This window comes from Tenrec ecaudatus, chromosome X (assembly GCF_050624435.1).
Source record: "Tenrec ecaudatus isolate mTenEca1 chromosome X, mTenEca1.hap1, whole genome shotgun sequence".
Lineage (NCBI taxonomy): Eukaryota > Metazoa > Chordata > Mammalia > Afrosoricida > Tenrecidae > Tenrec > Tenrec ecaudatus.
The window spans coordinates 100,439,793-100,466,363 of NC_134548.1; positions in this window are offsets into that span (position 1 = coordinate 100,439,793).

Consider the following 26,571-nt stretch of genomic DNA (forward strand, 5'->3'; position numbering starts at 1 on the left):
CAAAAGGGACTCGCTTCATCTCTTTGGAAGTGACTCTAAGTTTCAGTTGACGTGTGGCTAACTCTTTTTTGCTGCTGGTGTGCGCGTGTGGCTTATCTCAGGACCACGTGGGTTCAGAGCTTGCTAGTTCGCCTGTGGACGACAGCCCAGAAACTGAAATTCACTGTGTTAATATCACATATATGTTAAATATATAAAGATAAGATGAAGCATCATATATAGATATACACATATATAATATTTATATCATATAAATATGCCACTATCTTTTAATTTCATTTTCCCACAAACTTTTGAATCCCAATTTGTGTGTGTATCATTATCTCAATAGATGCAGAAAATTATTAAGTAAGATTCAATATATTTTCATGATAACACAAATTAATACTATAGATATAAAAGGCAGTGTCCTTGACTGTTTAATGGGTATGATATGAAGAAACTATAGCTAGTACTGTTTGGGGCCAGGTTCGGACCAGGCAGTCCCTTGCACCAGCTTCTCAAGAAGACAAATAACCTGCTGAACTTTGTAACCTCTGCCTCCAGCATTTCACAGAGTTTATCTCCCTGGGCAGGGCTCACACAGACCCCTCTCCCCTTCTCCCCCTCTCCCTAGCATCTTGGGAAGAAAATTTGCAAATAAAACAAGATAATATGCCAACTGGTTATCTCCAGACCTGAAACTTCTATCCCCAGCTGAAACCTACTAATGCAGCACAAGAAACTTCCCTTCCCCTCATCGGTCCCCATGCCTTTGGCTTATACCCTATATATCTCCTGCTGCCCCAGTGACAGGCACCACTTCCTTGACCTAACTCGTTGGGTTGTGGAACTCATCCGGGAGTCTTCTCTTGCCTTAACAAAGCCTCTCTCTACTTCTCAGTGCTGACTGAGCCTTGTCTTCTTCTGTGCCTGTCTCCACCTTTCAAGTACCACACTGAATAATGAAATGCTAGAAGCTTGCTTTTTTGGATGGTACATAAGATAAGAATATGCATTATTGCCATTTCAATTCATTATTGTTTTGGAGGATTTGGCCAGTGTCCTGTCAAAAGTGTCCAGTATCATGTCAATAAGTGTTCACTGTTAAATTCATGATTTCAGACAATTTTAGCATTATCTTATTATTCACTGCCAAAACCAAACTCACTGCCATTCAGCCAATTCTGACTCATAGCAACCCTATAGGACAGGATAGAACTGCCTCTGTGAGTTTCTGAGCCTGCAACTCATTTTCTTTAAGCCTGCAACTCTTTATGGGAGTAGAATTCCCATCTTTTTCCCTATCTTGTTACAGAAGTCCAACATTTAGGAGTGATTAAAAAAATACTCTATTGTGAATTGGTTAAATATTTATATAGAAAAATCAGTTTTTCATTCAATCAAGGATTCATGTACATTTTGGTACATGTCATTGATTGCAAACCCCACAATGGAACATCACTTATACCACTTCCTCTGTGCTTCCTATTTCCATTCCCTTTCGTAACACTTCTGAACTTAGTCCTTGGGCAAATGTTACCTTTTGTTATCTCAAATGGTTGATTATTCTAAGGGATTCTTACCTTCCTAGTATTCTTTTTCCCTTGAGAGGCCTGTCTGTTGCTTAAATGAACATTGAACCACAGGCGGATGGGATGTGTGATTTCAGTTACCGAGCTGATGGGTGAGTAAGGGTCACAGTTTCTGGGATTCTCCCACTCTATAATTAGCCAGTAAGCTGGCTCTTTTACATGCTTTTGCCTGTGGGTCCACATTGTTCTCCTGCTCTGTCCAGGTACTTCTTATGTGATCAGTTTCAGAGCAGTTGTTTGTGGCTGCCAGGCACCATCTAGTTTTTAGTCTCAGAATTGAGGGGGCTGATGGACAGTTTCCATTCATCTTCAGTTTTCTTCACTCTTCTTTGCTCCAGAAGGGGAGAGTACAGTAGTTACATTTTAGATGGCTGCTCAGGAATCACTACTCACGAAAGTAGGATATAGAACAATCTTTGTGGATTATAGTATGTCAATTGATGTTTTTGCAAGGAGACTATGGTCATGAAGCCCCAGGCCTATGGACTCAAGGATTTTGCTTGTGTCCACGAAATTTTTGTAGCTTTGTACCCCAACATGATCCCCCAGATTCATGGACATATTTTCAGAAAATGTAAATATAAACATAGAATTCTTTGTCAGACCCACATGTATTTATGGGCATAACCCACGCCTTCCATGCCTGTGAAACCTGTGTGACTATCCATGAATTATGAAAATCACTTAACAATATTTGCCTGTTTTCTTAACTCTTCCACTCCTCCCAATGTATTTCCCTCCCTCCATCATTTTTTCCTGACCGCTCTCTCATTCTCCACACTGCGTTTACCTTCACACAAGTTAGTACTAGTTGAACCTCTACTTAGTTCATTTATCCTCCTTTCGCCTCTGGCAGGTGGCCTGGCAGCATCCTAGCTTACTGGTTGGGCCGTTAACTCAAAGATAAGAATTTCTACTTTACCAGCCCGCTCAGCAGGAAAAAGATGAAGCTAGTTTCTTCTGAAAGATTTATAGCCACAGACACTCAAAGGAGTGGTTCTATTCTGTCCTGTAGGGTTGCTATGGGTCAGAATTGATTCAATGGCAGTTGATCCCCTCCTGCCCCCAGTAATTATCAAAGAATGTTTCCTTTGGTGTGAAAACATGTTACTGAAATTTTGCAATAGTGGTCTTGCTACCAGAGCTTCAGGTTCTTGCCTTCCCCAAATGAAGATTTCTTCGAGAGGCACAAAAGGGGATTTTTCACATAGAGAAATTTTATTAAGGACCTCCCACAAGAGAGAGGCGGCCCCACCAGCAGCACTCTACTGTGCTCAGGCAGTTCACTGCTTGTCCACGTGAAAAGAAACTTTTAAATATTTGGGTTGAGGAGACTGTTGTGAAGTTCTGCAGGAGTTAGCAAGGTTTTTTGAGAAATGTAATCCCAAGATATTGCATGGCTTCTGCAAATGCTCAGTCCAAATGGCTACCTTTGCTCATAAGCCCTATCACACTCCCCGCAGAGTCCACAGAATGATTTCATAAACACACTTCTTTAGGGGATCAGGGATGGAAGTCACTTCTTCTGAAACTGCTTCGTGCCTATATGAGTATACATAACTCTATTCTACATTAAAGGGGAACAAACACTTTCAGGTAGAGATGCTGAACTTGAGGCTGAGTCAGTCCTAGACTCTGGTCAGCAGTCCAGGTCCCTCAGGACTGGCTGGGCCTGTGCTTTCAGCAAAATCAACCAACAGTCACACACAAAGGTTGTCCTAAGGGAAATTCTTAATCATAATGAGACAAAAGAAAAGGGAGATGAGGAATGGATTGGCACCCATCAACATCACACCTGTCTAAGAACAACAATGAAAGCCCAAATCATTCTATATTTCTCTCTTCTACTTCATTCTTTTAAATTATTGATTTAAAGTTTATTATAAAAAAAGCAGTTGGAAAGGAGTTGTTTGTTCTAAGGGGCTGAAATGCAAGGATAAAGGAAGAAAACTTCTTTTTCCTCTATGTTCTAGCACTGAGGACTCTTAGGCCACATGTCTTAATTTGTGGGTATCTGCGTGTGCATGTGCCTGTGTGAGTGTGTCTTCCTCTTTCTGTAGGCACACTATTTCTCTCTGATTTTGCTTGATATGTCCTGGCTACTTGTGTAGACTAGTGGTTAGAAATGTGTGTGTGCATAGAGTACTGAATATGGCTTCTGGTTTGATTCAAGGCATAGGATGAAGGCAGGACTCTGTATGTGGGCTGTGACTTCCTACAGAACACGTGTCTGTTGGCTTCTGTCACTGACACATGCATTCATTTTGATCAGAACTTAAAGACAGCACACTGATAATTCCCTTGGACTTTGACAGAGTTAAAGATGCTAGTCGTTGCAGGCTCTTTAAACTCACAGTGCTGATATTCCACTGGACACCATCTTGTGTGTCTTCCCCAGCAAAATGTGTAGCTTCAATCAGAGCTATGTTCATCACCTTGGTCCAACTGTTCTCATTCCTCTACTACACATGAGGCGACACAGAGAGATAATTCTATGAGCAGAGTGTAGCTAGAATTATTATGCTGCCTTGTAGAGCTGACTCATTTCATGTGCCTAGTCTTGATGGCAGTCATGCAATGAAATCTAGTGTCTGTAGGACTGGTATAATGTTTAGCTATGTGGTCCATTGGCTAGTTCTACATAAGTCTTCTCCTACCTTCTCTGCATTATTCATGTGCCACATGCAACATGTGGGCTAACTTACTGGGCTAGGAGAAATAAAGTTCACAGTTGCTGCTGCTTGGGGCCCTTTGACAACAGAGTTTAAGAATTGCTACTGTGCTTCCTTCCTTTAGGGTGATGGATAAATTCCTCATTTTAACTGTTTTAATTTCACTATAACGTAACTAGGGATTGAAGTTCTTAAAAATGACCAACACCAACCTGAGTGTCAGACTAAGAGGTTTCCTTATTCTCATTTTGTAACATGCAATGCTGACGTTTCAAATTTCATTGTAACTTCTTGGTACCACTCATATTTTAAGGAAAGGCCAGGTACAATACTACAAAACATCTATTTCTCCTGAAAGGCAACTGAGGAGTTGTTTGGCAACTGTGTGCCACATTTAACTAAGCACTAACTGAGATGACAATAAGGTACTCCTAGCGATAGTCGGGGAACTGAAAGGGAGTTAATAATTTAACTTAATTACACCAAGTAAAAGCTTGAAAAAGTTTAAAGTAGGAGGCAGAATAGGATGGCAGTTAAAATGGGGTTTCTCGTGGCAGATTTAACACTGCATTAGATTCCAAGCACTTGCTATGCATTTTGACAGTTCAACAGAAGCATTATTAACCCAAGCATTTATCCTCCTAAACGAAAAACAAACAGTAACTAGACAGGTAATCAATGTAATTTCAGACTGTGTTAGACTGGGTTGACTGGAGAAACAAATCTAAACACATTCATATGTTTGTAAAACAGAACTTTATATCAAAGAGCAATTGAATATTGAGAAAATATCCCAGCCCAGTCTGGATCAAGTCCATAAGTCTGATATTAGCCCGTATGCCCAATACTAGTCTATAAATTCCTCTTCAGACTCACATACCCACTTTCAATTCAATGATGCTGAATGTAGGAAGATCACAGGCTGGTGGTTGAAAAGTCTTGTGGATCCAATGGCAGTGGTAGCATCTCCACATGGCTCCTCCTGTGCTCTTAGTGTCTCAACAGCAGGAAAGTGAAGAAGAGAAAGACTGTGGCCCATCTCCAGGAAGAAAGAGAGAAATCCAGAAATCTCATGAGAAGACCATGTCCACATGAAGGCATCATCAGGCCATTACCTTATTGACAGGCTGGACTCCAACCCCTCACTCTCAGTACTTTTAATACATTCAAGTTGACACAACATTATGTAACTACCACACAGATTAAAAAGTATTACAAGTAGCACATATGGGGGTAATTAAAATGTCCTTATAGGTGAGTCACCCATCAGAAGGGAGACTGATCAATGGTTGATTCAGGAAGGCGCAAAAATTTTTTGGTACATAATCTGGTATCAATTTAGGACTTCAGAGGATTAAGAGTGAAGGGGTGGCATCTAGTCTGTCCATTGGGCCATAGCCAATGAAGCCTCTTTGTGGGCATGGCCTTCTTCTGAGAATTCTGGGAACTCCTGGACTTACTCCGTGGAGGCAGGAGACAGACTCTCAACTCAATCCCTTGGAGACTCTACTGACAACACTCACTCCCTGAAAAACTCTCTACTGACAAGAAACACGCACTACACTGATAGAACCCTGTGCCCTGGGAACTGGAGGAGCCATGTGGATACCCCAGCCAGCACTGAGATGCTTCTACTGCCACTGGATTAGAAAAAAATTTGAACCCACTGTCCTGTGATCTTCCTGCATTCAGCATCATTGTATGTGCTTCATGAGTCAGAAGAGGACTTTGTAGATTGTTATAGGACATATGGGCTAATATTGGACTTAGGGAGTTGATCTGGACTGGGCTGGGACGTTTTCTCAATATTCAATTGCTCTTAGTATATAAACCTCTTTCTTATATATGTATGAGTGTCCAGGAATTTGTTTCTCTACTCTACCCGGACTAACACTGTTCAGTCCTATAGCTGGTTGGCCACCAAGTCAGCAATTTAGTCTTTTTTAACTAAGAGAGATATACCTAAGATTTTATGCCTAGCAATTTTTCAGTAGACACTTCTACACTTTTCCACTAAGATGATAAGGATTATATTAATAGGTGGCAAATGTATGACAGACCCAAATTGACAATCATTAGGGAACCTTGGAAGTAATAGAACTCTAACAAATTGAATGTCTTTAGAGGATTTTGGAAAATTCTTGTTAAGGCCTGCAGTAGATATTTTATAGCCTTTAAAATTTAAATAAGTATTTCAGCTCTCCTAATCCATAAGGAGCTGGTTTAATATGCTTCATTCTTGTGGGGAGATCATTCTGTTTTCTCAAAACTTCCTAGATATATATAGGGTTGCTAAACTTATTCCTAAACCATGCAATTTCTTTTTGGTATCTGGAGACAGATTTAAAAACTTGTCTATTAATACTATTTTTCCTGTGGGACTTTAGGATTCAGATAAATAGGTCTCACTGTAGCCCCTTGTAACTTTTTAAATGCCATCTGGTTCTCTTGACAATGTTGGTCAATAGAGGCTAGTTTGCCCTTAGAAAGTAGACTACTGTTTTCTGGCAAAATTTCCCACCACTTTACAAAGAACATCAGTTTTCCTTCAGGGCCAGAGGATTGAATTTGCGCTCTCTCTCTCTCTCTTTGAAATATATCCCAGAGATGTGTCTGGAGTTATTAACCTTTGGTTTCCTATCTGAAAAATTGGCAAGGAAAGAACATGGTAGAGACTTTGAGTGTCCTCTCATCTGTGAACTATTTAACAAAACAAAACTATTTGGGAAAGGATGCCCCCTTTCCAAACCTGGGATTCCAGAATTAATGGGTCCTTACTCGTAGCCCCTCACCCACCTGCGCCACCTCATCCCTATCTGGCGAGGCCTCTAACTCCCAGGAAACTATTACAATACCTCCTCACAGGATCTAAAAAACCTTACCACTGGGTCTCCTGCTAAGGTCCCGGGAAAGGACTTAGTAAAGAGAGATGGCAGTTCCAAAGACCTCATGCAGAGTGACTGAGGTTTACAAAAGTGTCAACCTAGTAAAGATGAACATTTGAGGGTTGGAGAATTCTCCTATGACCCATAAAGCAAAACTACATCTTGGCTTTATTTGTCTAAAGCTTGTTGGGAACAAGTGGCCTGATATATAGCTCCATATCCTTTTATAACAACATTTTGCTGCTGACAATTCAGTTCTGGCTCACAGCACCATAAGACCAGGCAGGCCTGCAAAGGTTCCCGAAGGCAGAAAGCCTAAACTCAATCCCCCCGCTGCCCCCTGATGTACCTGGTGGTACTGAACTGATTTTTTTAGGTAGCAGCCCAATGCATAACTCACCAGGGCTTTTTGCTAATGGGTTCAAGAGAGGCCTCTTAATGATTGGATTTCTACAGTATTCTGAGAATAGCTTTGTCCAGAGATGAAATGATCGCATGAGAGCCAGCCTCTTTCGGAGTCCTCACACACTGGTGAGGTGGCATCCAGTCAGTTCCAGTCCATAGACCTTCTGCACCACAGAATGAAACAATGATCAGTCCTTCATCATCCTCACAGCTGTTTCTATGTTTGAGTCCATTGTTGCAGCCGCTATGTCAGTCCATCTCGTTGAGGGTCTCCCTTTTTTGTTGCCCTTATACTGTGTGTACTCCACCGACCTGAATGTCAGCCAAGGCACCTACTTTTACCACAAAACTGCTTAAAATGTGCTGAAAAACTCACCTCATACACGAGTATATACGGTACTTAATCAAATATGATGTCCTTCTCCAAGGACTGCTCTCTCCTGACAAAATGTCCAAAATATTTAAGACAAAGTCTCGTCATCTTTGCCTTCAAGAAGTACTTTCATCATACTTTTCCCAAGGCGGATTAGTTTGTTCTTTGAGCAGTCTACGGTACTTTCAAAATTCTTATATTCAATGTTCAACTTTCATATACATATGAGGCAATTGAAGATACCATGGCTTGGGTCAGGTGCACCTTAGGCCTCAAAATAATATCCTTGTTTTTCAGTACTCTAAAGAGGTCTTGTGCAGCAGATTTACCTAATGCAACTCATCATTTGTTCTCTTGACTGCTGCCTCCATGGGCATTGATTGTGGATCTAAGCAAGACAAAAATCCTTGAGAATTTAAACTTGTCTCCATTTATCATGCTGTTACCTATTGGTCTAATTGTAAGAATTTCGATCTTGTTTCGCATTGAGTCATAACCCACACTGAAGGCAGCAAACCTTGACCTTCATCAGCAAGTACTTCAATTCCTTCTCACTTTCAGCAAGTAAGTTTGTGTCACTGCATGTTGCAGGTCATTAGACTGCCCCCAATCTTGATGCCATATTCTTCTTCATGTAGTCCAGCTTCTCTAATGATTTGCTCAGCCTACCATCCCTTATTTTAAATCATACAGTATTTACTTCAGTTCTCAAAATTGCCCCGTGATCCTTGTGTAAGTTCCACATGAGTGCAATGAAATGTTCTGGAACTCCCAGTCTTCTCAAGGTTATCCATAGTGTGTTATGATCCACATAGTCAAATACCTTGGCCTAGTCAATACAACACAAGTAAACATCTTTCTGGTATTCTCTGCTTTGAACAAAGATGAATCTGACATCTGCAATGACATACCATGTTTCCTGCCCTCTTCTGAATCTGGACTGAACCTTTGGCGGCTCCCTGTTAATGTCCTGCTGCAAACTTTGTAGGATGATCTTCAATAAAATCTTACTTTCATGTGATATAAATGATATTGTTCTATAATTTGAGCATTCTGTTGGGTCACCTTCCTTTGGAATGAGTACTAAATGGACTCAGCATAAGCAGGCCGGGGTCTCGCTTCCCTACACGTTCCCGAAGGTCAGCAGTTGCCATATGGATTGAGGAGATGAGAAAACAGTGCCAGGGATGCCTGACTCCCCGATAACCTGACACCCTACTTTCCAGAGCTGATGAACTGCATCCTGGGCCATAACCCTTACCGCTGACCTCCTAGGCCATAAACCACACTGCTGACATCATGGACCATAAACCTTGCTGCTGCAGCACGGACCTCCCTCTCCCCACTTTCCTTTAAAAATCCCAGACCCCCGAACAGGGCCCCGCGATTCCCCTAGGCTACTTGCCAGACCATGGGACTTTGCCCCTAATAAAGCTATCTCTGTTTCTGGTCTTCCTTTGTCCTTCCAGTTATTGTTGTTTATCTCCCTGTGCCTCAGTTTACCTCTCACTGGTCCTGTGCCTCAGTTCGTCTTTACAAGTACAAATATGAATTTCTTTCAGTCAGTTGGCCAAGTAGCTGTCTTCGAAATTTCCTGGCATAAACGAGTGAGTGCTGCCAGTACTTCATCAGTTTGTTGAAACATTTCAATTGGTGTGCCATCCCATCAGTGCCTAATGCTTTCAGTGTAACTTGAACTGCTTCCTTCAGCACCATTGATTCTTGCTCCTATGTTACATGCTGAAATGCTGGAATATCAACCAATTCCTTTTGGCAGTGACTCTGTGCATTGTTTTCATCTTCTTTTGATGCATCCTACGCCATTCAATATTTTCCCACAGCATCCTTCAATATTTCAACTCAAGGCTTAACACTTTCCCTCAGTTCTTTCAGTTTAAGATATGTCAAACATGTTCTTCCCTGTGGTTTTCTAATTTTAGGTCTTTGCACATTTCCTTTTAATATTTTGCTTTTGTCTTCTCAAGCTATCCTTTCACATTGTCTATTCAACACTTTGACTTCATCCTTCCATTTTCTTCAGCTAGTCTCTGATTAATAGAAAGTGTCAGATTCTTTCCTGTCATCCACTTTGATTTTTCTTTCTTTTATCTTTTTAATGATCTTTTGATTTTTTCATGAATGATTTTGTAGATATCCTCCCACAATTCATCTTATCTTCTGTCGTAAGTGTTCAATACAGCAAATCATTTCTTGATACGCTCTCAAAATTCAAATGGGGATAGATTCAAGGTCATTTTTGACTCTCGAGGATTTGTTTTATCTTCAACTCAACCTGTACTAACATAATAGCAGTTCATGGGTCTGTTCCCAAGTCAGCCCTTGGTCTGGTTTCAGCTGCTGATAGTGAGCTTCTCCATCATCTTTTCTCACAGATATAGCCAATTTGATTTCTGAGTATTCCATCTGGAGAAGTCCATGTGCATAGACACCATTTGTGTTGTTTAAAAAAAGTACTTGCTATGAATGAGTCATTGGTTTGGCAAAATTCTATCATGCAATGTACAGCTTCATTTCTATCACCAAGTTCATATGTTCCAACTACTGTTATTCCTCTTTGTTTCCAACTTTTACATTCCAATCACCAATAATCACCAATTCATCTTGATTGCATGTTTGATTAATTTCTGACTAAAGTCATAAGGTAGAAATTCCTCAGTTTTTTAGATCATTAGCTTTTGTGCTTGGTACATAAATTGGAATAATATTGATTGGATTTCCTTGGAGGTGGATAGATATGTGTAGATATAATCTTATCACAGACAACATTGTACTTCAGGATTGATTTTACAATGTCCTTTCGACAATGAATGTCATGCCATTCCTCTTGATTGTGCTATTCCCTGCATAGTAAATCATATTATTTCCTGATTCTCATATTCAGGGATACCCTCAAATTGCCCACATCATTCCCACTTAAAGAACCTAAAGAATCATTTAGCCTATTTAACAAGTAGGTTCTATTTCTGAGATTTGGATTAGATGCAGTTCACGTGCCTCATCACCTTTAAGAGTACTAAAAATCTTCATTTTGTCTTGTGGGCTCTGTTAAGTGTCTCAATAATGTTAGAGTTAGAAATACCTCGGTCCTAGGCTTCACACGAGAAACAATTCCTGCCGAAGCCTGGTTTGTGATCCAAGTGTTTTTTTTTTAAAGGATAGAAGCAGTTTCAGGTGTTACAGTAAACAGAACACAAGCCAGAGAGAGAGAAAATCTGTGGCCCAGCTGCACGGACCATGGCCCAGCCAGGCTGCACTGTGTAGGAGCCACTGGGAAACAGAGTGTTCTCAAAGTTTCTGGCTTTTTTAGCCCCCTCCCTCCCCATTGGGAGGCATGGTTGATGATACTGGTTAACCCCATTGGTTGAATTAAGCCCACCTGGCCTAGGTGCGGCCATCCAGGTGTACTTCCCACCTAGGTACACTGCTCCTTCCTGTCTCATATTGAATCTCTGAGCATGCCCAATGGACACTTTGGTCCCTGCTCTAACTACCTACCAAGTCCTAAACTTTTATAAGTTCATTTCTGCAGAAGATTTTTGGTTAGACATCGTAGCAGGTCCATAAAGCAAAGGTTTATTTATAGTGAGAAAATTTAAAATGGCTAAGGTTATGACAGTAAAATATATACATAAGTACATATATATTTTGAAAGACTTAAGTGGGAAGCTCACAAACTAATGCAAAGCTGAGCAATTTTAATAAAGAGTCAGAAGGAACATTAGACGAAAAGGAAATATAATGTACAATGCTTAAACATTTCGACTATTCAAAGCACATCTGTAGACAACTGGACATCCCCTTACAGAAGGGTCACAGGGAAGAGATGAGCCAATCAGGGTGCAGTATAGCACCGATGAAACATGGAACTTTTCTCTAGTTTTTTACTGTTCCCTCTCTCTACTAACATAATCCCAATTCTACCTTACACATCCGGCTAGACCAGAGTATATACACTGGGACTGATAAGAGCTCAGAACACAGGGAATCCAAGGACCGATATATGCCTTAGGACCAATAATGAGAGGAGTGATACCAGGAGAGTATATATAACACCCTCCCAGGGTGACGGACAACAGACAAGTGGGTGAAGGGAGACATCTGTCAATGTAAGACATAACAAAAAACTATACATAATCACAAGTTTGTGAGGGAGCAGGATGGGGCAGGGGGAAAATGAGCTGATACCAAGGGAAAATGTATTGAAAATGATGATGGCAACAAATGTACAAATGTGCTGGACACAGTGAAATATGATGTATGGAAGGATTGTGGTAAGAATTGTAAGAGCCCCCCAATGAAAGAATTTTTTTTAAGTTTCAGCTATAACATCTTATTAAATTATTAAACTTTCTGTCATTCCTTGGTTGCACAATGTACTTAATATAATTAACATTTACTTGAACTGATTTTCATTATAAACTAGCCATGATGCAGGGCTTTGGGTTTCTAAAAAAACCAAAACTAAACCTGCTGCCATCAAGGCAATTATGAATCACAGTGACTGTACAGATCAGAGCAGAAAGGCACCTGTGGGTTTCTGAGACTTTCAGCCTCTCACACAGCATCTGGGAGCCTTGTAGTTGGCTTGATGCATAACCACTGTGCTGCCAGGGCTCCTCACAACAAACTGGTTTTTCCACTGTGGATAGTATGGATACAAATGCAAAGAGGTATTTTGTTATGCTAACTAGTCTCTGGCAGACAACACTTGTTGAGATGCAGATGCCCTTGTCCAGAGAATCTACAGAAATTTCAAATAAAAACCTATGATAAAACCCTTTTTTCTTAGTTTTAAACAGCCCTTACAGTAACTTTTAAAGCATTAAAACAATGAACATATTATTTAGCAGATAACTTAAGAGTTCTTGATTCTAAAATTCTTATAAATCTTTTTGGTTCATAAGCATGCACATGTAATAAAAACAAAGTTAAAGCTTTAAATAAACAAATACACATATACACTCATGCACATACAAGTATCATCCAGAAGTAAAACTTATATTTTACCAATATTTTGTTTTAGAAGGTCTCATTATATCAATTAAAAGAAATTATATAGTGCTCTCCTTAGACAGTTTGTTATCAGATAGAGGAGGAATCTGATTTCCACAATGAAGATTATTTATCTTAGGGAGGCTGCACATGTGGCATCCTGGCAGTCAATCACTTGGGTAGAAATCTGGCAGATTACACTCAATGCCTGCTTTTCCTACACCTGAGACTACAGCCAATTAATTCATTTTAACACACTCAAAGTCGATGTTCTCTTCTCTATTTCAGATTCCCAACATTGTGAATACAGGGAAGGGAGACTTTAGAGCAGTTTAAGAGAGAGGAGTTTACAAGTTCAGGAGAGGCACTAAAGCCAGACACACATGCACGCACACAAGCACATAGTCTTAACCAGACTAACAGGGGTTGTATAGGGGGAATTTAAATCTTAGACAATAGACAGACTCCCAAGATAATACAGAGAAAGAGGTACATTTCCCTAAGTGGGTTCACACACCTCCAGGAGCTGAGAATTAGATTTTTCAGAATTACAAGGTAGCTGTTGGCTGCTCACGTCTCCTTCCTCGAGTAATATCCCAGTGAGATCCGCAGTGGTAAAGATCAGTGCTGGAGAAGTCCAGCACCCTCATTCCTTCTCCTGGCTCAGCTTACCAGAAATGTTACCAGACTTTCAGGTTATTGCCTTCCCAAAATGAAGATCTACTCTGAAAGGCACAGAATGTTTTTTGTTGTTTTTTCACATAGAGAAAGAGGAGAGAGAGAAGGGGGAGAGAGAGGTGGCTGTCTGGCGCTTCCTTGTCTGCCCATCCTGAAAACATGCTTTTTAATATTGGCACAGAAAATTTGTTGGGAAGTTCTGCTGGGACTAGCAAAGATTTCTGAGAAACATAGTCACAAGATATTTCATGGTTGCTGCACATACTCGGTCCAAATTTCCCCCTTAGCTCCCATAGCCTATCACAGTCTCATACAATATTGGTCCTTTTGTGATTCACTTTGTTCACTCAGCATAATATTGTCTAGATTCATCTGTGGTAGGAAGTATTTCCCGGATCCATCATTATTCTTTAATCTTGCATAGTATTCTGTTGCGTGTCGATTGTATAGGTTGTTTTCACATTCTGTTATTGTGTACTGTGATGAAAGTGAATGCACATATATCTACTTGTGCTCTATTCCTGTTTCTCTAGGATACATAACACGCAGTGGGAAAGCTAGAGCATATATTTCTATTTCCAAAAATTGTAAGGAAGTGCCATACTAGTTACCACAGTGGTTGTTCTATTTCACAGTCCCAACAGCCATATCTGAGCATTCCAATCTCTGCGCATCCGCAGCAGCTTTTGCAACTTTCTCTTTGTTTTTAAAAGTTGCTATTAAAGCTAGGGCGAGATGATATTCCATTGTTTTGGTTAACATCTTGCTAATGACTAATAGTCACATGCTTTTCTTCATGAGTTTGTTGACTCCCTGAACATCTTCTTCCATGAAATACCTATTCTTGTCATCGGCCAATTTTAAAATTTGATCATCTTTTGTGTGTTGATATATTGACTAAGTTATAAATTTGAGATTGATCTCTTGTCTGATATATCATTGACAAAAGTTTTCCCAGCCTGCAAGTTCTTATTTTACTTGTTTTGTGAAATGCTTCGAGGCAAAATGTTGTTTTAGTTGTCATTAAGTGGGTACCTACTCAGAGCAATCCTATGGGAAAAACAACCAGAATAAAACACTGCACAGTCCTGCAACATTCTCACAATTGTTATGCTTGAGCTCATTATTGAAGTCATGATGTCAATCCATCTCTTGATACCAGGTCCAAAGAACATGTAATGTAGTCCCACTATCCTCATTGCTAAGGAACATTCTGGTTGTACTTCTTCCAAGAGAAAATTGTTTGTTCACCACAATTCAAATGCATCAGTTCTTCTTCAGTCTTCCTTATTCACTGTTCAACTTTCACGTGCATATGAGGAAATTGAAAATGCCATGGCTTCGGTCAGATGCAGCTTGGACTTCCAAGTGACATCCTTATTTTTCCACAGCAGCAGATTACACAATGTAATGTGTCCTTGGATTTCTTGACTGCTGCTTGCATAACCATTGTTTATGGACCCAAACAAGAAGAAATCCCTGATAACTTTAATCTTTTCTTCATTTATCATTGTACTTACTGATCCAGTTGTGAGGATTTGGGTTTTCTTTACATTAAGTTGTAATCTATAGTGAAGGATAAAATTCTTGTTTTCTATCAGCAAGTGCTACAAATTGTCCTTGTTTTTGCAAGCAAGGTTGTGTAATCTGCATATATCAGGTTGTTAATAAAACTTCATCCAGTTCTGACACCACCTTGTTCTTCTCCTAGCCCATCTTTTAGATCATTTGCTCAGCATGTAGATTGAAGGAGTATGCTGACAGGATACAACCCTGACACACACCTTTTAAACTATGAATTCTCCCTTGTTCTCTTCAATGATTGCCTGTTGATTCATAAACAGATTCCACATGAACACAATTTAAATATTGTGGAACTCCCCCTCTTATAAATAATTAAAGCTAGGATGAGATGATATTATTTGTAGTAATCCACACAGCCAAATGCCTTTGCATAATCAATAAAGCAAAAGTAAATATTTTTCTGGGATTCTCTGTTTCTAGTCAAGATCCATCTGATATCAGCAATAATACCCCTTGTTGCAAATCCTCTTCTGAATATGGATTGACTTTCTGACAGATTGCTGTCAATGTACTGTCAGAACATAGACCCAATAGAATGTGGAAATTATTGAACAATATCATTAATATGTCATGCAAGTAAAATATTACCGAAGATAATTTAAAAATGTTCTGTGGAATCTGTTTATGATTTAAAACAAACCAAAAAAAGTTGATTAATTTTTTTGATCTCTTCAGAAAGATAGAAACTGTTGACCTTGGTTGTATTATATCTAGTTCTTTTGGGGGTAATATTGACATTTTTATGATACTATCTTCATATTCATGAGCATAGGCTATATTTCTCTTTATGTAGACCTCTTTTGTTTTTTTCTTGAAGTAGTATTCTGGCAATTGAAAATACTATGGCTTGAGTCAGGTGCACAGTAGTCCCGTAAGTAACACCTTGCTTTTACAACATCTAAAGAGGTCTTTTGCAGCAGATTTTCCTAATGCAGCACATCTTTCAATCTTGTCACTGCTGCTTCCACAAGGATGGATTGCGGATCCATGAAAGACAAAATCTTTGACAACTTCAATCTTTCTTCCATTTATTAAGATGTTAATTATTGATCCAGTTGTGAGGATTTGGGTCTTCCTTACATTGAGTTCCAATCCATAGCGAAGGCTGCAGTCTTTGATCTTCATCAGCAAGTGCTTTAGATACTCAATTTCAGCAAGCAAAGTTGTGTCATCTGCATGTTTTGGGTTGTTAACAACATTCCTCCAACCCTGATGCCACATTCTTCTTCACATAAACCAGATTTTTTTTAGTATTTTCTCCTCTTTCAGATTGAATGGGTATGCTGAAAGCATACAAACCTGATGTACACATTTCCTGATTTTAAACAATGCAATATTCTCTTGTTCTGTTTACACACAACTGTCTCTTGACCCATGTACAAGTTCCATATAAGTATAATTTAGTGTTCTGGGGTTCCCATTCTTCTCAAGGTTATCCATAGTTTGTTAGGATTGAGACAGTTGAATTCTTTGGCATAGTCAATAAAAAGCAAGGAAATATCTCCCTGGTATTCTCTGCTTAAAACCAAGGTCCATCTGACATCTGCAATGTTATTCCTTGCTCCAAGTTCTTTTCTGAATCCTGCCTGAACTTCTGACAGTTCCTTATCAATGTATCGCTGTAACTGTTGTTGGATGATCTTCAGCAATATTTAACCTGCATGCAGCATCAATTATATTTTTCTATGGATTGAGCATCCTGTTGGGTCACCTTTCTTTTTTTTTTAATTTTAACAATTTATTGAGGCTCATTCAATTCTTTTCACAGTTCACACATATACATACATCAATTGTATAAAGCACATCTGTACAGTCTTTGCCCTAATCATTTTTTTCTCTTTTCTTCTTTTACATTTTATTAGGGACTCAAACAACTCTTACCACAATCCATACATATACATACATCAATTGTATAAAGCACATCCATACATTCCCTGCCCCAATCATTCTCAAGGCATTTGCTCTCCACTTAAGCCCCTTGCATCAGGTCCTCTTTTTTTTCCCCCCTCCCTTCCCATTCCCCCCTCCCTCATATGCCCTTGGTAATTTATACATCGTTATTTTGTCATATCTTGCCCTATCCGGAGTCTCCCTTCCCCCCTTCTCTGCTGTCCCTCTCCCAGGGAAGAGGTCACATGTGGATCCTAGGGTCACCTTTCTTTAGAATGACTACAAATATGGATCTCTTCCAGTCCTTTGGCCAAGGAACAGTCTTACAAATATCCTAATGTACGCGAGTTTTTGCTTCCAGTGCTTCATCATTGAAACATTCCAATTGGTATTGCATCAATTCCTGGAGACTTGTTTTGCCTAATGCTTTCAATGCAGTTTGAATTTCTTGCTTTAGCACTGTTGATTCTTGCTCATATGCCACGTTCTGAAATGGTTGAATGTTAAATAATTCTTCTTGATATGGTGGTTTGTTATTTTTGCATTCTTTGAATTTTCTTTGGGATCTTCCTGCATTAGTCAATATTTTCTCCAGAGAATCTTTCGATATTTCAACTCAAAGCTTGAAATTTTTCTTCAGTTCTTTCAGTTTAGTGTATGCTGATCATGTTCTTCCTTTTTAGTTTTCTGACTAGGTCTTTGCACATTTCATTATAGTATTTTGCTGTGTCTTCTCAAACTGCCTTCTGAAATTTTCTATTAAGCTCTTGATTTCTCTTCCATTTGTTTTAGTTACTCTCTAATTAAGAGCAAATTTCAGGGTCTCTTGTGAGATAAACTGTGATCTTTTCTTTTTTTTTTGATGCCTTTTTAATGGCCTTTTGCTGTCTTCGTGAATGATGTTCTTCACACCCTCCCACAATTCACCAGGTATTGTGTCATTAGGGTTCAATACATCAAATTTGTTCATAAGATGTTCTCAAAATTCAGGTGGGTAAGACTCAAGGACATATTTTGGCTCATGCGAACTTGTTTTACTTTTCTTTGGCTTTAAAACATATGAGCAATTGATCGTCTATTCCACAGTCAGCCCCTGGCCTGGTCTCAGCTGCTGATATTGTGCTTTTCCACCATCTCTTCTCACAGAAGTAGTCAATCTGATTTCTGAGTATTCCATCTGGAGTAGTTCTTGTGTGTAGCATTGTTGAAAAAAATATGTGTTATGAATGAGTCATTGGTTTTGCAAAATTCTATAATGAGATTGCTAGCTTCATTTCTATTACCATGTACATATTTCCCAACTACTGTTCCTTCTTGTTTATTTCCAACTTTTGCATTCCAATTACCAATGAATCTTGATTGCACCCACCAGCCAGTGATCTTCCTGCATTTGACATCATTGTATGTGGTTGTGGTGGGAGTCGGAAGAGTATTGGACTTGAACTGGATTGGGTTGGGATGCTTTCTTCATATATAATTACTTCTTGAGATAAAGCTCTTTCTTACATATATATGAGCATCTCTGAAATTATTTTTCTGGTCAACCAGGCCTAACACACATTTTTTAACTTCCAATTTTCTTAGATTCATATTTTGCACAATCTAATTCTAATCATTAGTAGAATCTTGCAGCTATTTCTTTTTACCTTGAATAATGCCCATCAGCAGATGAAGATCCTGAAGGCTCTACCACTCATGTCACTATGGTCCACTCCCCTCCAGGAAATTAGCTCCTCCACAGTCACATTTCAAGTGCCCTCTGACCTGAGGGGCCCATCCTCCAGCATTAACCTGGACAATGGTCTGTTTCCATTCATTTAAACTTCAGTATCTGACAATGTTTTCAGGATAAGAAGGAGTATGAGTGTGGAGGAAAGGCCGGCCCCCCACAACAAATCATGGGTTCTATAGATGCAATTGTACGGTTAATATATAGAGAGATTATAGCAAAGTCATAGAGAGCATGAGAGATAGAAGAGAGATTGAAATAATGGAGTCAGACATATTTCACGGTAGCATGCTCAGCTCAGCCACACTTGGTGGTTCACATGGAGATATGGGGAGGGGAAGGAGGACAAGGGGAAGGGGAACAAGGGAACAAGGGAGAGAGGACCGGAGAGGAGAGGAAGCTGACGAGAAGCCAAGAGGAGAGTCCAAGAAGTCTGTATTGCTAACCCAGGCCTATATACTTTTGGGGGGGAGTGCAAGCCCACTAATTATAGGTAAAGACATACATCACAGGAAGGGGTTGCACTAGAGGTTATACAGCAATGAGAGGGAGACAATCTAGGGATATACATGCAATAGGAAGAGGAGAGATTGGGGGTATACATGTGACAAGATGGGCAGATTCTAGATTCAGGATGGCAGTCTAACTTTGGATGTCATTGAGCAGGTTTGACCTATTCTCTGGATCTCCATAGAAACCATTATCAGTAGGGTGTAAACCCCACCTACAGGGACCAGACTAATGATTGCAAGCTTTTAGGAAGAAGTAGCTTATTGTCCTTAACAGCAGGGAGTGGGGCCTACCTGTGGTGGGACCAGAAGACAGTATTCTGGCAGCTGACTGTCTTCAGGGAGGTAACTTGACAATCATTTACCATTAGCTGCAAGCAGTGTCCCAAGTCTAACATATATTTGGGGGAGATGACTTGGGAGAAATCTTTCTGTTTCCCACATATGAGAAAGAAGAAAATGTTATGAAGTCGATTATGATAATGATTGCACAAGTCTTCTTAATAGATTGAATGATTACGTTGTATGATTTGCAAATTATATGCCAACAAAATTATTTTAAAGTGAAAAAATAGTAGTTCAAAATTGCCTAGTCTCAATTTTCTTTTCTACTCTTTCCCCGACCTCTCTCCATAGAGTAACACCCCCTCCACACACATAGTGTTCGTGACATAACATAAACCAAATTATAGAACAGATTGGAAAAAACAACTCCCTTGTAAAGGGCTTCACTTGATAACCAAAAGAGGACATCCTTTAGGGTTATATGTAAATAGATTATTGCAAAATTATAATACATAGTAAAATTATAAAGATATGTTATTATCTGATAAAGTTTATAGACATTCCTAAGGAATTGAAGAGTATTCAAACCTATATAATTGTGACAAAAGCTATTAATATTCACTAGCAATACATACAGTAATAAAGTTATTACTTGATATAGTCAATATTATGACAGAACTGTGACATATATAAAAGAAATATGACTTGATAGTTCCATATCTTCAAAGGCTTGGCACTGTACTTGTATAAATCAGAGTAGCATAGGAAAAAAAAAGGAGCTAAGAAAAATATAAGAATGTATCATATGCTCCATAAACAATATAATATATAAGTATGAGATACTGTGAATTTTTTTCTTTGCTGTCTTGTTTTTCTTAATCCCAAAAGGTGGGAAAAGAAGAAACTTGCAGAAGATGGCTACCAGATAACAAGTACAAAAAGATGTCCTCAGCAGCTACCAGAGACGGTCCACTAGGGGGGTTATCCTGAACTTTCTGGAATTCCCATTTTCTCAAGGTTTCCATAGTTTGTTACAATTCATACAGTGAAATGTCTTGGCATGAGTCAATAAAACACAAGTTAACATCTTTCTAATATTCTCTGCTTTGAGCCAAGATCCATTTGACTTCAGCAATGATATTTCTTGTTCCACATGCTCTTCTGAATCAGGCATGACCCTGTGGCCACTCGATGTTAGTGTACTGTTGCAACTGTTACTGGATGATCTTCAGCAGAATTTTACTTGCATGTGCTATGAAAGATATTGTTCTATAATTTGAACATTGTGTTATATCACTTTTCTTGGGAAGGGTACAGATATGGATCTCTTCCAGTCTGTTGGCCAAGTAGCAGTCTTCCAAACTTCCTGGCAGAGAAGCCGAAGTGCTTTCCATGTTGCATCAGCTTGTTGAAAAATTTCAGTTGGTATTCCATTAATTCCTGAAGCTTTGCTTTTGGCTAATGCTTTCAATGCAGTTTGAACTTCTTCTTTTAGTACCATTGGTTTTTGCTCATATGCTGCCTCCTAACATGTTAACATGTCAACAAGTTCTTTTTGGTACAGTGCCTCTAAGTATTCTTTCAACCTTCTTTTGATGTTTCCTGCATCATTCAATATTTTTTCCTTAAAACCTTTCAATATTTCAACTCATGGCTTGAATTTTTTCCTTGAGCTCTTTGAGGTTAATATAGCCTGAGTATAGTTTTCTAACACTAGGTCTTTTCACATTCCATTATAACATTTTACTTAGTCTTCTTGAAGTTCCCTTTGAAATTTTCTATTCAGCTCTTTGATTTCATTATTATGTCCATTTCCTTAGCTACCCTGTGTTAAGAGCAAGTTTCTGACTCCCTTGAAGACTCGGTGTTTTCTTTCTTAGCCTTATTTTTAATGACCTGGTGCTTTCTTCATGAATGGGGAACTTAATGTAACACGAGAGCTCATCATGGATCTTTTCATTAGTGTTAAATGTATCAGATCTGTTCTTGTGGTATTCTTAAAATTCAGGAAGGAATGATTCAAGGTCTCATTTTTGTTCTCCTGGACTAGTTTTAATTTTCTTCAGCTTTAACCTGGACTTACATGTAAGTAATGAATGGTTTGTTCCACAGCCAGTCCCTGGCCTGGTTTTAGTTGCTGATATTGAAATTCTGCATCATCTCTTCCCACAGATGAAGTAAATTTGAATTTTGTGTATTCTATCTGGAGAATTCATGTGTTATAAAATACTTTTGTGTTGTTGTAAAAGGTATTTTTCTATGAATAAGTTGTGTCTCAAAAAATTCTATCATATGATCTCCAGTTTTGTTTCTATCACCAAGATCATTTTAAAATACATTTTCTTCTTTTTTGTTCCAACTTTTGTCCTTCAGTCACCAGTAATTGTCAATGCATTTTGATTGCATGTTTGATCAATTTCAAACTTGTGCTAATCTGGGTACATTAGAGAAACAAATACATAGAAACTCATATGTATAAGAGAGTTTTATATAAAGGGTAAGTGCACATCAAGAAAACACCCCAACCAAGTGCTATCAAAGCCCACAAGTCCAACATTAGTCCATATGTCTGACACCAATCCACAAAGTCCTCCTCCATCTCACAAAACACACACAATGATGCCAACTATAGGAAGAAAGCCAAATCAATGAATGTGTAAGCATCTCAGCAATGGCAGGGGTCTCCAAAAGGCTGCTCCGGCACCAAAGGCTGCATCGGGGTAGGTCCTTGTGGCTTCTCTTCAGGGATGTCTTGCAGGAAGTGAGCCTTGCCAGCTGAAACAGGGAACTGGCTAAGGCAGCTGCACCCCTGGTCCAGCCTTCAGCGAGCAAGAGGCCCGAGAACTAGAAAGGCGAGACTCACAGAGCCATTTGTCTCTCTGCCCTTCAATTAACCCCACATGTGTTTATCTGCCAGTTTGACTCAATAAGATTTAACTAACTCAAGGCTGAAGACATGGGAAGACTTCTTTAGTTTCTTTGGCACTAGCAGTTTTGTTTGATCCATAAATTTCAGTAATTGTTGAATGATTGGATTTTCTTGAAAGCAAATAGCTATAATCTTTTCACAGAAAGCATTACTTCATCAAAGCTCTAAAAATCATATCAGTGGGTGCCCACCTTCCTGATACGATCACTAAAGACAAATATATGCATGAGCAAATGTGGTGAAGAAAGCTAATGGGTCTCAGCCATCAAAAGATATAGCATCTGGGGTCTTAAAGACTTGAAGATAAACAAGTGGCCATCTAGCTGAGTGTTGGGAGCCATCCCAGCCATGCTGTCTAACAAAGCTCCAGCATGGTGGAAGGAGCTTCTGCAGAGCAGAGCTTTCCAGGACGATATTCCACCATCCCTCAGATATTTGCTGTTGTTAAATCCATTCTTGAGAATTTTGTGCATTGTCATGTTCACCGCACCTGGAGTTGATGCGAGGGCAGTCTTGAGAAGTATGAATGAAACCAGATCTAAAAATTGCTTCAATATGTTCAATATGACGGGGATTTCCTTAACTGAGGCATTGGAGAGGCATAGACAGCGAGACTTCTTTGGGAATTTGAGAAGGATATGTAGGAATTGAGTGAGGAAGAAACGCCAAAGTTGAGGTCAGAGGAGAAAATGAAACCCACCAACAATCCTAGGATTCCATTCAGATTAGGTAGTGGGAGACTCTTTTGGCCTCCTCAATATAGAGGACCTTATAGACTGCCTCCCCCAACAGATACCCCTTTACCTTGGACAGGGGTTTACACAGAAGGAGAGAGAATGGTTAACATTGCTAGAAAACATGTACAGTGGTGCAGTAGGGATCTGGAAACACAGGGAATCTAGGACAGACGAACCCCTTAACACCAGCGGTGGGAGTAGCGACACCAGGAGGGAAGGGGGTGTAGAAAGGGGGAACCTATCTCGGAGATCTATGTGTAACCTCCTCTCTGGGAGATGGGCAATGGGGAGGCGGGTGAGGGTAGATGCCGGGGACTGTCAGATAAGATATAATAATTATTTATAAACTATCAAGGGACCAGGGGTGGGAGGGGAGGGAGGGAGATGGGGGAAAAAAGGGAAACCGAGCTGATTCCAGGAACCCAAGTGGAAGGTGAATTATGAGAATGACGAGTGCAACAAATGTATAAGGGTGCTTTGCTCAATTGATGTATGTACAGATTGTGATAAGAGCCTTATGAGCCCCAATAAAAAAGATTTTAAAAAAGAGAGAGACATGGGTAGACAATGGAACAGTTCCCATGGGAGAGTTTGTAAAGCAAAATCTTTAACTCTGAGAAGCATTTAACTCTGCTTATAGATATTAGGCTCTGAAGTAGCACAGCACATGAGGTAGTTTCATTATGTTAAGTTACTCAACCAGGAAAGAAGCATTGTGAGCAAAATAATAGGGCAGTGGATAGTTTATGAGTCTAACAAAATTTTCTGAACACCTCAATCAAGAATACTATGTGACCTATAAGACAAACAGTCCAGGGAGAAAGAACCAGGAAGAGGACAGAAAGTGATAGCAAAAAGTACAGACCTTATAATGGTCTTTTATCAGTTTTTAGTGGAAACAATAAGGGTGATTTTGGGGTTAATCATAAAGCATTGTTTTTGTGTAGTGATTTGCAAAACTTGTTATAGTATAAAGCTTTTTAGGAAGAACTCAGCAGAGATAGCTTCCACCAGAACATCTCTCATGTCTGTCTCATCTGTGTTCGCTGACTCCACACCTCCTTCAGGTGTCCAGGTTCAACCATCCCGGAGCTGGACTCCGACAAGTGGTGCCCTGAACAAGGACCTGAAGGTGAGCTTTTCTCTTTTGCAGTGTGGATTAGACTCCACCTAGGTTACTGCAGACCCCCTGGAGCAAGACAACCAGGTAAGTAGGGGTGAACAGATAAAGAACTTGAGAAGTCTGGGCCACAGTGAGTCTAAGGAGAGACGGCTGTTGTTTGTAGAAATTCTAAAGCAAATTCTTAACAGAAAAGGGGTCCGTGTGTCGACTCATCAGATAACAGGGTTTTACAATTTTGTCCAGCGATGCAGTCCATGGTTTCCTGAAGAAGGTACCGTCAGTTTAGACACATGGACTAAAGTAGGGGAAGAATTAAAAGAACACTCTAATGAACGTGGATCTGAAGAAATCCCTGCAGAAACATTCTCCTTAGGGAGCTTAGTGGGCGATTCCTTAGACCCCTTACAAGAGGTTACTCAACTTTCCAAGAAACTGTCTTTGCAAGATGAGAAAACGCCGCTAAAGGCACAACAAGCAGAGAGGAAACAGATTTATATTGTTGAAACTGCCTCAGGGGAAAATAATGATAAACTTATGCCTGAAGATGAAGCTGATTTAGAAGAAGCAGCTGCCCGATGTCATGACAATGATTGGGATTCCTCCTTAGTTCAATCAAAAAGTTATTGTAAAAAGCTCCATTATGGCTCAATGAATAATTTGGCAATTAAATCTAAAATTAAGAAGTCTAAAGGGAGGGAGGGGGAAAATAAGCAGCCGATATTAAAGGCTCAAGTAGAAGGCAAATGTTTTAAGAATAATGATGGCAACAAATGTACATATGTGCTTGACATAATGGATGGATGGATGGATTATGATAAGAGTTGTATGAGCCCACAATCAAATTGTTTTTTAAAAAGATATGAAAAAATAATTTATAAATTATCAAGGGTTCATGGGGGAGGGGGGCATGAGGAGAGAGGGGGAAAATGAGGAGCTGATGTCAAGGGCTCAAGTAGAAAGCAAAAGTTTTGAGAATGATGATGGCAACATATGTCCAAATGTGCTTGACACAATGGATGGATGGATGGATTGTGATAAGGGTTGTACGAGCCCACAATAAAGTGATTTCAAAAAATGTCTAAAGCCTGACCTCCACCCCCACCTCTTTTGGGTTTCGGCTTTCAAAGAGCCCTACCTTGTCTCAGAAGTATGTAAGTGCAGCCTTGCAGTCAATTAGGGAGAAGTATTTAGATGCTTATGTTAGCCATTATATGTATGATTTTCTTTTAGCCCATCAAAAACCGTGGTCTATTGCAAGAAGTTTAAGAAGTTTTAGCTCTAACTCAACAGGGACTAAAAATATCCTCCCCCCAAAAAAAACCCAGAACCCTTTTTTTCTTACTTGGAGAGAAAAATATTGGGAGAGCAAATAATTACTCAACCTATACAATTAAGGAGGGATTCTTTAAGCACCTTAAATGATTTTCAAAAAATATTGGGGGATGTTAATTGGATTCATCCTTTTTAAAAAGTTAACCACTAATGATTTGAAACCTTTATTTGCCACCTTACAAGGGGACCCTAACTCTGTCACCTAGGACATTGACTCAGGAAGGAAAATTGGCCATTGAAAAGGCGCAAGAAGCAATAATGAATAACCAATTTACAAGATTAGACTATTGAAAACCTTGGTCTTTGATTTTGCTACCTACTGTCCATTCCCCTATGGGATGTGTGTGGCAGAATGGACCCCTGGAATGGTTATATTTAGCTTCCAATTCTCCTAAAGTGGTCACTCCTTATACTTCCTGGATAGCATTGCTTGCCATAAAGGGAAGAAAAAGGAGTAAAGAGTTGCTTGGTATAGAAGTCCCCAATATTATATCGCCTTACAATGCTTACCAGCTTGGAAACCTTTTGCAATCTGATCCAGACTGGCAAGTGGCCCTTGCAGGATATACAGGAATCATAACATATCATTTACCTAACAACCCTTTGTTACATTTTATAAAAGAACACCCTGTAATATTCCCTCAAAACCCCTCCAAGGAACCTTTTGACACTCCACCGGCGTCCCTTGTTTTCACTGATGGATCCTCTAGTGGCACAGCTGCCATTATAATTGAGGATCCTAAGACTTCATTTTCTACTAATCAGAAGTCCACTCAAACGGCTGAACTTCTAGACCCCTCTGAGAGGGGATCTCCAGTGGCTGACAAATAGGCTTTGAGTCTCCACTCTGCAT